Source organism: Pantherophis guttatus, chromosome 2 (assembly GCF_059756535.1).
Source record: "Pantherophis guttatus breed Tessera chromosome 2, ASM5975653v1, whole genome shotgun sequence".
NCBI lineage: Eukaryota > Metazoa > Chordata > Lepidosauria > Squamata > Colubridae > Pantherophis > Pantherophis guttatus.
The window spans coordinates 190,845,492-190,858,750 of NC_142064.1; positions in this window are offsets into that span (position 1 = coordinate 190,845,492).

A 13,259-nucleotide genomic window follows, 5' to 3' on the forward strand; every position below is an offset into this window, starting at 1 on the left:
AAATCTTAATACAGTTTGTGGCAGTAAAATTCAGAGCAGTTTTATTATCTGAGTCAAGAGTTCAATTTGCGATTTGCGAGTTCAGTTTGTGATCCCGTTGTGAATCAGTAGTAAAGGTAAGTAGAACCCACCGCTGGCGCAGAAGCAGCCCGCGCGTGCAAACTGGTAGCAACCGAAATTGAAACCCACTACTGCTTGGAAACCTGACACTCCCCCCATACTCATGATGTTACTTAATTGGGTAATGTAATGTCTGCAAGAAGAAGCAACCAAGCTCAGAGAGCATAAATAAATGTACAATATCAAACTTCAGCAAAATCACAATATCACATTTGAATATCTGATTTCTTAAACCTGTTTGAAGCTCAAGAAAAAGCAGCAGACATTTTTACCTAGTAATCTTCCATGTGCTGTGTAAAGATGTAGAAATCTGGGACTCCCATTAAGAACCCATTGTGCATCAAAGGGCATTGACAAAATCGCAAAGTTCATTCAACTAGAAAAAAAACTAAGAAAAAGGAAAGTGACCCAACGAAGTCAAAGAAATGCTCAGAAAATTTACTGATATTTATTTCTGTGAAAATTGATTATCTTCATCTGCTTTCAGACATTGTAAATCTGGGATTACCTTCTATTAAAAGAAAAAAGTTCATAAATACTGTTTTGCCTTTGGCAAGGTTATTTCTCAGAAAAGCAGCCATAAGAACTATTTATATGAATTGTATCTATCTTAAAAAAGGTCATCTTAGCTATGAAGTAGTACAAACAGCTGGTGGCTAATCCTCATGCTCTTGAAACAGTCATGTATGGATGGTCCTGCCTTTATGCCTCAAGCTGCTATCACACACTAATTGTATTTGACCTAAATTCTTGTCACTTGTGCAAAACCAATCGGACCCAAGAAGACTGATTTGGGTAATACTTTGCTTGGCTTTGATTAAATTGTGTCTGTCTATTTTACAGTGTAAAATAGAGTTAAACAGGATTAGCAAATGGAATAAAACAGATTTTCTTTCCTCATAATAAATATTTTTATTATAAAATTCAGTGGAGGAATGTTAACATCTTGGCAGGGGCAATAGCTTGACATACCAGCCTTTTCAGATAAATGGACAATTTGGCCCCAGCAATTGACAGTATTGAAAGTGGATTAGTGTCCTCCTTAGTGCAACATATGAAGGTTGCCAGTTCAATGAAACTGTCTTTCATGAAATATAATTTATCCAGCTTGGTAGAAATATTTATGATGAGCCAAAGGACCTTGAGTTTGGAAAAGACTAGAGCAAAATGTTTTTAATAAGCTCTGATTCAGTGCAGCCATCAACCTGTTCTTCCTTCTGAGATAGACAGCCCATCATACAGTGCCAAAGGATTTTTATAATAAAGGCTTTCAGAATTTGTGTCGTGCTCATTCTTGAGACTCACAGTTTCTAAAAGCAGCACAAAATAATAGAGTGGCTTTAGAACTAACCTGAAGTAGTACTATATTTCTTAATTATTATTTTTTTGATCCTTTACTGGGTTTCAGAATCCTGTGAATTTTTTTCAAAGGGCTGCATAGTTCAGGAGTGTGGCATCTCTTTTTTTTAGTCTAGACTTTCTCAATCACAACAACATTAAGATGTGTGGACTTCAACTCCCAGAGTTGAAATCTGCACATCTTAATGTTGCTGAGGTTGAGAAATACTGTTCTAGGCTTTCACTTTATAAGAGCAGAGATTTTACATCAAACAAATGAGCCTTCGTGATGCTTGAAAAAGGCCTACTGCTTTTGCCTAGATGTGTCAGGACATCTAACCGACATCCCCTTTACCAAGTGACAGATGTTTATTCTGGCATAGGGCTGCCTAGATTAATTAGACATGTCTGGATCAGTGGTGGGTTTCAATTTTTTTTACTACCGGTTCTGTGGACATGGCTTGGTGGGTGTGGCATGGTGGGCGTGGCAGGGGAAGGATACTGTAAAATCTCCATTCCCTCCCCATTCTAGGGGAAGGATACTGCAAAACCCCATTCCCTCTTGATCAGCTGGGATTGGGAGGCAGAGAATAGATGTGGGCGGGGCCAGTCAGAATTTTTACTACCGGTTCTCCGAACTACTCAAAATTTCCGTACCAGTTCTCCAGAACTGGTCAGAACCTGCTGAAACTCACCTCTGGTCTGAATACTTAACTGTGCCCTGTCCTGCTCAGTGCATGCCTACAGTATTAGCTTTGGGTATGTTTTGTGTTTGTGTTGAACCCTGCCCTTAGATAAAGACATGTCCGGTCATGTAACAATCATCTTCTTCCAAAAAGTGCTTTGTACATGTCTTCAGTCATTGTGAAGATGTGTCTCTGTTCAGTTCTGGACATATAATTAAACCTTTGTTTTGAAGTTTTTTACTACTTGTAAAAAAGTTCATGAAAAATTTGGAACTACTTCCCATCTATATGATGGTTACATTCTAATACTCTTTCCTGCAAGCTTTGGCTTGCAATGCCTCCACAGTCTCTTCATAATTTTAGGTGGTAAAGCATTGTAAGTGGGAAGTCAAACAGCAGCTCAACACAGACAAGAATGAGTTGTACTGATTCTGAAAACTGACTCCAGGACTGGGGAAAAAAATCTTATTCAAGATAAAGATTGTCTTTATAATCTGGAATGGTTTTTGAGAGAGTGCTTTGCTTGAAACTTCATCAAAGTGCAATATCTCCCTGGCCTTCTGCCCAGCTCTACTGTTGAGTTGTGGGGGAAAAAGCATAGTAGGGGAATAGCATTCCTGGAGAACTTATAGTCATAAAGAACTAAATTATTATAATGCAAGGTAAGATTTTTTTTTAAAGAGCACACATTTACCAATATTTGATTCCTCTCTGCTAAAGTACATAACCCTAGTAGACTGAGAAAAGTGCCCAACGCAACCTAAAATATGGTGATTGTTCAAGAAGGACTTGGGTACTCTTAAAGGAACAATATCTTTAAAATATTCTGCAGCTACAATACACAAAAGATGCTGGTCCAATTTATTTATTTATTAACTTTATTTGAAAGACATGAGCACCCCATAGCTGACATAGCCTTTTAATTTTTTTGTAACTTCCTGAGCTACAGTTTCCTACACAAATATGAAAAAGTTCAGTATCAGGTATAGTTATTTTTGTTATAGTGAATGAGGTAATGATCTCCCAGACATAGCCTAGGGATATACATATATGAGTTTTTTAAAAAAATCCTGTAACTCTGATGCCTTCAATGGCCATCCAGATTTCTGAAGCCTAGATCTGACAGCCTACAGTACCACTCAGATTCTGATATTTACCTATATGTTTGTCTGTAATCATAAATATGAGAGAGGAGATAAACCAAAAGGAGTGAGAAGTCTGCTACTCTGATTGTAACAATACTTATATTATTTCATTGAGTGTATCATTATGTTTTTATAGTCTGTATTTTTAAACTATTGTAGCCAATTGTTTTAGTGTAGCATAACACCAAGGTGAAGTATAATTTCTTTCAAAGTAATTTTTTTCCTGCCTGTCCTGAACAAATCATTGAATATAAAGGCTAACCGATTTGTACTGCAGAAATGAAGACCACTCCTAAATGGGAGCAAAGAAATACAGAAAATGATAAGTCCTTTCTGCCATCTAATGGTTGTCAAGATTCTGCAGTTGTTGTTGTTCTTGTGTGTGTATCTCAGGTCATAGGGCAATTTGTCACAGCATAATAAGTTGACAAGAATGCTGTGTGTTGTCTCTTGCATTTCATTGCCAGAGGATGAAAGAATGATAAAACTTACACTTTATATGCTCCAGTCATCTGAATGGAAGTTATAGTTTGAGTCTAGTCCTGCTTCCTACATTTTCTGGTTGCATGATAGAAAAGATCAACAAAGATGGTTAGGGGGCTGGAGACTAAAACATATGAATAATTGGGTTTGTCAAGTGAAAAGAAGGACTAGGGTTGACATGAAAGCACTGTTCCAATATTTGAGGGGCTGCCACAACGAAGAGGGGTTCAACCTATTTTCCAAAGCACCAGAAGGCAAGACAAGAAACAATGGTTGGAAACTAATCAAGGAGAGAAGCAACCTGGAACTAAGGAGAAAGTTCCTAACAGTGAGGACAATTAACAAGTGGAACAGGTTGCCTTCAGAAGTTGTGGGTGCTCTATCACTGGAAGCTTTTAAAAAGACAATGGACAAAAACTTGTCTGGAATGCTATAAGGTCCCCTATAGCAGGAGGTTGGATTAGAAGATCCCTTCCTATTCTGATATGCATTGTATTGATTTTCAGTTGAGGTCCTTATGGTGGCATCTCTTTGTTTTAAACACTCAGTAGTGTCTGGAAGGCCTGACTACAGATGTATGGATTGTGAAAAGTGGCTTGTCTGGTATCCAGGCGAGTCTGACAGTAATATAGATCAGTCAAAATTAGACTAAAGACTGAAGCAATAAAATGCAAATTAAGTTTGGGATAGATATTAATATATCTAAGGATCTCAGTGAAGTTTTTGGAAGGATTGTGAAAATGTCTGATGACAGAAGATACTGACAGAATAAACAATTGAGATGAAAAGGAATATATCAATGGATTCCATTGCTCCCTTTCTTTTATCAACTGAAAGTCTATTTAATTGCTTCTTATGGGTCATTTGGCATTTTCAGTATCTTTCCTGTTGGATGAGCAGACAGCTCCCTGTCCTGGGCAAGGTTACTTTAGACAAACATATACTGCAGAGCTACAAAAAGGAAAAAAGAAAGAAAGAAAAAGACTTGAGCTAGACCTAGAAAATCAATGAGAATAAGAAAAGATACTCCAATAGTGTGCTTCATTAAGTTGAGAAAGCACAGCATTGTTCAATAATTTTCAATTCAACCTATTTTAAAGATTTAAGTTGTATAAATCATATGTACTAGCCATGGTACCTTACATCTTTGAAATGTATGCTGAAATATAAACAGCAATAACATGATCTTTGTTTATTTAAATACCTGATAAATCAGTGATTCAAGTCAAACAGTTTCTGTGGAATTTTTTTTTATTTGATAAATTTAGATTCTCTCTTGATAAATAAGTAAACAGAATTCCATTTAGCAAATATATTTACAATATAATTCTTCACATCAATAGAAGAGAATACATGTAGCTTAGGGTTGAACTATGGAGTCTTTGATGCATTCAGAGCTTGATTGTTTGTTTGCAGATGTTTATTACATGTCAAGGTAGCATCATCAATTGTCGTCGTCGTTGTTATCGTCATCTTCATCTTCATCTTCATCATCATCATCATCATCATCATCATCATCATCATCATCACACTGATGATGTTACCTAGTTGGGAAATGAAACATCTGCAAGCAAACAATTAACTTCAGAGAGCATTAAGGACTCCATAATTCTTCATCTCAGAAAGAACTGCTCATCTCTTGTCTATTTCTGAGTTGACAGAATGCTCTTTTAAAATAAAAGTGCATTGCCAAATTTCTAAATAAAAACTTGAAATCTGTATAAAGGAAGTGAGTTAGGCTAGGGAAGCTCTTTGGTAGTCTAATCTTAGGAACAGGAGGGGAAAAATAGTAAGCCTGATTTATTTCTTTAAATTTTAAAATATTTGGGATATTCACAACAATGATGCTTTGAATTGGATTGCTGAATTGGGGAGTTAGCCTAAATTACCCCTTTCAGAAATTTGTTTATGTTCTTTTTATTTTCTTTTGGTCTGTTTAGATGTTTGTTCATTGCTTCTATATTTTATTGTATTTTTGTATTTCTTTTTAATTTTGTTATAGACTTAAGTAACACTATATGTAAGAGCAAGATCCAATTTGGTGTGTTGGGTAAGGCACCAGGCTAGAAACTGTGAAACTCTGAAAAGTTAGCTGGACATTCACTTCCTTTTAGTCCTAGCAAGGAGGCAGGGACAAACCCCTTTGAAAAATTTTGCCAAGAAAACTACAGGGTCTTGTCCACGCCATTGCCAGGAGTCAAGAATGACTAGAAGACATAAATTATCATCTATCTATCTATCTATCTATCTATCTATCTATCTATCTATCTATCTATCATCTATCTATCTATCTTTCTCTGTTTATCATCTATCTGTCATCTATCTATATCTATCTACCATCTATCTATCTTTCTCTGTCTATCATCTATCATCTATCATCTATCTATCTATCTATCTATCTATCTATCTATCTATCTATCTATGTAGGTCTTTGGTTATTCGGGTTTTCTCCCACGTAAAATTGGAAGTGTCTTGGCGATGTTTCGACGAAGTCTCATTCGTCATTTTCAGGCTGGTGTTTTCGGCTTCGTGCTTCTAGGAGCAATGTGAGATCACAGCTGTTTCTTCCTTTTAATTGCTAGTGGGGGTGCGAACTGATTGGGTGGGAGCTTGGCTGTGTTCTGATTGGGTGGAGGTGTGTTCTGATTGGTTGGGGGTTTGGCTGTGCTCTGATTGGCTGGGGGTGTGTTATGTTTAGGTGGGGGCTTGGTTGTGCTCGGGTTAGTCTGAGTTGCAGGGGGATTTGAGCTGGTGAGCTGCATTGCTGTTGTTTGGCTTCGCATTTGTGGTTGTGCCACATCTTCATGGTGGGTGTCAGTTTGCTTCATGTATGGATTGGAGGGATTTAAAGTGGCTAATGATGCAGCTGTGCTCTGGCTTCTGGTTTGTGGTCATGCTTTATCGGTGTGGGTTTGCTTTTTGTGTGGATGTGTGGTGGTGACATCCTGTGTGGTTTTCGTGAGTGTGGGTCTGGTTTCATTCTTTGTGTTAGGGACTCGTTTGTCAATAAGGGCGGGTTTCCAAATGGCTGGTAGGCGGGAGGTATCATCTTGTTTATTCATGTTGTGTGGGCGTTTTTCTATCTCAATGGCTTCTCTGATTATTCTGTTGTTAAAGTGTTCAGTTTTGGCGATAGTTCTGGTCTTTTTAAAGTCAATATCATGTCCTGTGGCTTTAAGGTGTTGGACCAGGGAAGAAGTTGGTTGCCCTTTTCTGACTTAGTTCTTGTGTTCTTCAATGCGTGCACTTATTCTTCTGTTGGTTTGTCTGATGTATGTGGTGGGGCAGGCAGTGCATGGGATTTCATATACTCCTTGATTTTGTAACTCAATTTTGTCTTTGGGGTTTCTTAGGATGGTGGATATTTTTTGGTTTGTGCAGAACGCTGTCTTGATGTTGTGTTTGTGGAGGATCTTGCTTATTCTGTCTGTGGTGCCTTTTATGTATGGGAGGAGGGCTTTGCTGTTTTCTTGTTCTCTGTCTTGGGTTTTAGTGGGGGTTTCTTTTTGGATTAGGTTGGTAATCTTATTTCTTTGGAATCCATTGGATGTTAGTACGTTAGTGAGAGTGTGTAGTTCGGTTTTTAGGTGTTGTTCGTCAGCTAAGCATTTTGTTCTGGAGATGAGTGTCCTGGTTATGGAGTTGATCTGTGCTGGGTGGTGGTGTGAGAGTGCGTGCAGATAGTGGTTTGTGTGTGTTTTCTTCTGGTAAATGGTGTGTCCTAGTGAGCCATTGGATTTTTTGTAGACTAAGACATCCAGGAAGGGAAGTTGGTTGTTAGCTTCTGTTTCCATGGTGAACTGTATTTTGGGGTGTAGGCTGTTGAGGTGTGTGAGGAAGTAGTCCAGTTTTTCTTTCCAGTGTGGCCAGATTATGAAGGTGTCGTCTATGTATCTGAGCCAGAGTTTGGGTTTGTGATCTGATTTTTCTAGAGCTTGGGTTTCAAAGTGTTCCATGTAGAGGTTTGCAATGACAGGTGAGAGGGGTGATCCCATGGGTGCTCCTTCTATTTGTTTGTATTTTTGTCCATTATAGATGAAGTATGTGTTGGATAGGCAGTGGTTGGTCAGATCTAGGATGTGCTTGGGGGGGGGGTGTCTGTCTATCTATCTATCTATCTATCTATCTATCTATCTATCTATCTATCTATATCTATCATCTGTCATCTATCATCTATCTATCTATCTATCTATCTATCTATCTATCTATCATCTATCTATCTATCTATCTATCTATCTATCTATCTATCTATCATATATCTATCTTTCTCTGTTTATCATTTATCTATCATCTATCTATCTATATCTATATCTATCTACCATCTAACTACCTTTCTCTGTCTATCATCTATCTCTATCTCTATCTATCTATCTATCTATCTATCTATCTATCTATCTATCTATCTATCATCTATCTATCTATCTATCTATCTATCTATCTATCTATCTATCTTTCTCTGTCTATCATCTATCTATCATCTATCTATCTATCTATCTATCTCATCATCACCATCATCTATTATTAGATAAGCATATTTATGTTGTTTTTCAAAATTTCTATTTTTTTGCCAGATTGTTCCTAAAAATGGAACAAGGACAAACACTGTAGTTAATTCATGTTTTGACTGCAGCTTGAAATATTTTTGGTACTTGAGAAGCAGAACATTCTGAAGAGCTGGTAATACACAATCCCCAAACTGTTGCTAATTCTGTCTCTTCTAAGCCAACGATAGAGAACTAAGCCTAAAGCCATTTTTAGCTATCGTGGCAGATCCCTTTAGTGAGACAACTAATAGTAATTATTTTCCTGTCCTTTCACCACATGCATTTTAGTGCGAGCTATCGAAGTTTTAGCACCTTTTATGAAGATCCATAAAAGGCCTGCAGGTAACAGAATGAAAGCTATCAAACAAAAAGACATAAAGGAAACACAGGAAGTTTTCCCCCTAAAGCAGATTGGTTCACATACATCAATGACAAAAGAAAAGAGTGTAGCTTAATTCATACTTTATTCTGCCATAGCAACTGCAATGGAATTGGTTTCAGTAACTAAGGGGACAATAATAAGAGGCACCTTAAACAGTTCCAGGGTTTTGATCTCCAAAACAAATGTTCACACCTTTTACAGTTCTGTATTGGAATTCTAACCACACAACATTGATCTATATATATCTTGATTTTGGGGTGGGGAATTTCACAAATGATTCATTCTCCATAACTTCTGGGTGCTGAAAAAGAGATGAATCTGAAAGCCCTGAATTTATCTCTGCAGTGAAGGCTATTTTGTTTTCTGTGTTTTGCATGCAGAGGGCTGAATGGATCTTCCTGCAGTTTCCCAGGAAGTCAATGGGGATTGGATAGGAAAAAAAAACAAACAAAACAAACCCATCCAGCATGGTGAAGACATCCCCACCTCCAATTATGCAGTACTGAAAGTGTTATTTTGCTGTTCTTTTTTGGAAAAAAACTGGATGGCCAATTTTTGCTTGGTGCTGAATTTTTATGACAACGAATGTGTGCTTGTGTGCTTATGTGCTTATGTGCATGTTGGTGTTAAGAATGTTAAGGATGGAGCTTCAGTTTATATTTTTGGCTTGGTAACACCTGCTATAATGGAGGAAGAATAATACTTTTGACCCTGCTCCTAAAGAGATGTCCTGCATGGAAATTTTGTGCATGTTCAGGTAGCTCTAGAAAGCCTGTCTGCAAGATACTAGGATATTCTGTCTGAATCCATTAGTTTACTGTTGTTTAAATGACTCTTGAGCTTCTGTATAGATTTTGCTATTTTTTTTAAAGACTTCAAGCAGTAAAATAGATTTCTCAAAATTCATGTTTGTAGGAATATCTTTCTCTTTCTCTCTTTCTCTTTCTTTCTGACATATGGAAAACGATACACAATTGTATTGGCAGAAAGATTTTCAGTAGAATTATTTTAAATAAATTGGCTAAGAGCTAGAAGGTTCCTGCTTGGGTAATTTCTCTGAGAGCCAACCTCATGAACCCATTATAATTTTGTTATTAAATCAGGAGCTAAGCATGTGACATCCTTTCAGATATTTAAATAATGCTATTATAACCTCCTCAGGCAGTTGCTCTTGAAGCTAAAATTATCCTATTCATCTCTCTTCTTAGAACATGGTGTCTAGTCTTCCAATCATCTTTGTGTCCTTCTAATAAGTTCCATTTTTTTTAATTCTTAAAATTAAATGTTCAGAACTGGACACAACTCTTGTTCTGATCAAAGCAGAACAAAATGAAATGATTGCTTCCTGTGATTTGGAAATTATGAAGCCTAAAATTGCATTTGCATGCTTTGGAACTGCCCAACATTGTTGGGATTATATTCAGTTCACAATCACTAATATTCCAAGACTTTATACATAAGTACTGTTTTTAAACTATTCTCCAGCCATATATGTGAATCTGAGCTTGTTGCCTAAGTAAAATGTTAGTTATCTATTGAGCTTCACTGTTACTTAAATTTCATCCTGCTAACATTTCTATTTATAAATTTATCTTAACTTTAGAACCAGGTCATAAGTACCTTCATTGTAACCATGAATGGTTGCTAAGCAACCTGTCCTTGAGAACTACCTGTGATATGTACATAAATATAGCATCATTTAATACTAGCAGTATCAGAACTTAAACTGATATTGAGTACTGCAACTGAAAAGTAATTCTTTCAGCTTCATAAACATACAGTACTGAAAATGAAGCATTTTAAAGGGCTTTTTTAAACCCTCAGGACATGAGGCTCCAGAAATAGTTTGAAGAGAAGTTGTTTCTAAAGACTAGATACTAAATGGGAGAATGTAACCCTCCTCACATCTGGGAGAAGAGGTAGCCCTGTTTGTACAATCAAACTGAAATCCAGAAACATGAATTGCAATCAAATTGTGCAAATAACTGGACACTCTTTTACATATAGCTCACAAGATAAATATCTTATGAAAATGTCCTTTTCTTCTTTTTTGACAATAGGGAACTTTACTCCCCTCTAATCATCTGATCTTTTCTCAGTTCTCCAGGACTACTTAAAGATACAGCTAATCCTTGTTTAATGACCACAATTAGGATTTGCGACTCAGTTGTTAAATGAAGTGATTGCTAAGTAAAATGGCAACTGGTCTTACAATCTTATTTCAGCTTTGCTTTACAGATCTGCAAAGAGTGTAAATGTCAGGACTTATTGCAAAGTTACTCTTTTTTAAAAAAAATCACCATTGTAACTGCAAATTAAACCAGTTGCTAAATGAGGTTAACTACCATACGTAAGGGTTCAGTGTGACCATCATTATCATAGGTTTCAATTCATCTGGTCCTGGAGATTTAAGCTTATTCAAAGTAAAGAGGGTTTCCTTGAGCAGTTTTCTCTTGATTTCAAGTTTTCATTCTGGGCTTAGAATTTCCTGATAGAACCCAAGTTTTGTGCCAGAGAAGACAAAATAGGAGTTGAGTATTGTTCCCTTTGTTTTGCTCCATATTCCCATTTTGTCATCTCCATTGAACAAACTGGTACACCGATTCCTTTTTCTTTTCCTCTTATTTTGAAATAACTTATTAATAAGCCACTTTCTTATATAGAATTATTCTTTCATATGCTTATGAGATCCCTGGTTTAATTCTGCTTATTTTCTCCATAACAGCTCTCCAGTTCTTTGCTATCTTCTGTAGCCTTCCCTTGGGACCTGATTCTGTATTTCTGATATATGTTTGTCTGTTTGTTTATTTATTTGTATCCTGCCTTTATTATTTTAATAAATAACTCCAGGTGCCGACTATCCAACACACCTTCCTCTTCCTATGGTCCCTACAATAGCAACCCTTGGGAGGTGAGTTGTGCTGAGAGAATGTGACTGGCCCAACGTCATCCAGTTTTATGGGACTAAGGTGGGACTTAGACTCATACTTTCCCACTTTCTAGCCCGTTGCCTTAAATATGTTTTATCTTTTAAAAAAAAAAATCTAAAAAAATAATTTTTAAAAAATATTAATTATTTGGTGTGGGTTTTTTTTTAAAATAAATATCTTTATAAAGTATCATATAGATAAGTATCTAAATAAAGATGTATCATGGAATACTGGTTCTTTATGTGGATTCCTTCATCCTCTGAAAAAGAAACTTCCTGGAAGAACCACTCTTCTCCCAATAGATGCATAAAGCAAAATCTCCCATCATTACCATTTAGGGCCACTTTGGAAGAGCTACAATTTGCTTTTGATAGGTTTTTTTTCCCCTTGGTTGGGTGAATGCAGACACAAGAATTGTTTTTGTTTCTCCACTTATTTTAACTTAAGTGCCCTCTACAGCATTGCCAAATTAATTTATTTGTATTTCTAAGCAAATTAGATTCCTTAGCCTCTAGGGCTGGATCCAATTTATCTGGTCCCTGCCTCTGAATTTGCTACAAAACTCCAACATTTCACAGTTGGTGGTCCATCCATAGGAAGGAAACATTGCTAGGACCTCTATATTACTTAAATCACATCTAAAATCAAAATTGGCATGAGGATACTGCCTGCCTCCTGGGTAGTTTTCTAAAAGATGAAATTCTGAACCACACCTCTCAAAAGATAACCTCAATAGTGGCTCTTCCCTTTATATATATATAAAATACTTGAGTATTTTTTTAAAGTTAGTAAACTATCAAAACTAGAAAAAGTGTTTTCTCCCTTTAGGGTTAAAAGAACCTGAAATAATGTAGAGGATTCTCTTAATATGAATTATGATAAAGATTAATAAGTTAACACAAGCATATATTATTCCCCACAGCAAAGAGAAGCAGAGATGGTCAAATTGATTCTTTTATCCAAAGAAGAGAATATAATCTAACCTTGTTTCTATTTTGAAATTGCTTCTGGATTTTGTACTTGGAGTGCAAAAATTCCCAAAACTTTGATTTTGTTTTTGCTAATTAGATAGGCTTATTGTTATAGAAATGGGTTGTACATACTGTTACGTAAAAGTAAAAAGTTGTGGTTATAATGTTGTTATCGTCTACTGTGCTAAAGAGAGTCGGAAGTTGGTGCCTCTTTCTATCCTTTTCCCTCTTTACACCATATTTTTTTTCTTTTCCCTCCTCCCTCCTCCTAGTTTTCTATTACTTTTTTGAATTTTTCTTTGTATTTTATATTTTGATGAACCAATAAAAAGTTTGGATCCAGAATAGTTGCTGGAGCTTATCCTAAGCTTCAGAATGGTTGACTACCCTTAAATACAACACGGAGGTCTGAAAAGGGGATGGCGGGGAATTAGAAAGAAAGATGAAATGATTTTCTACATGAACACCTGTCTCAAACCATTAGCATCTATACTATGCTACTGAATGGAGGACCAGCTGTGGTATGTAATTAGCTCATATGACACAGAGTCTGTCTGTGAAACAGAAGCTTTCTTTCAGGTTTTTTTCATCCAGTGCTTTCTTATTAAATCTATGAATATGGGATTCGCACTTATCAACTAGACATCAGTACCTGTCTTG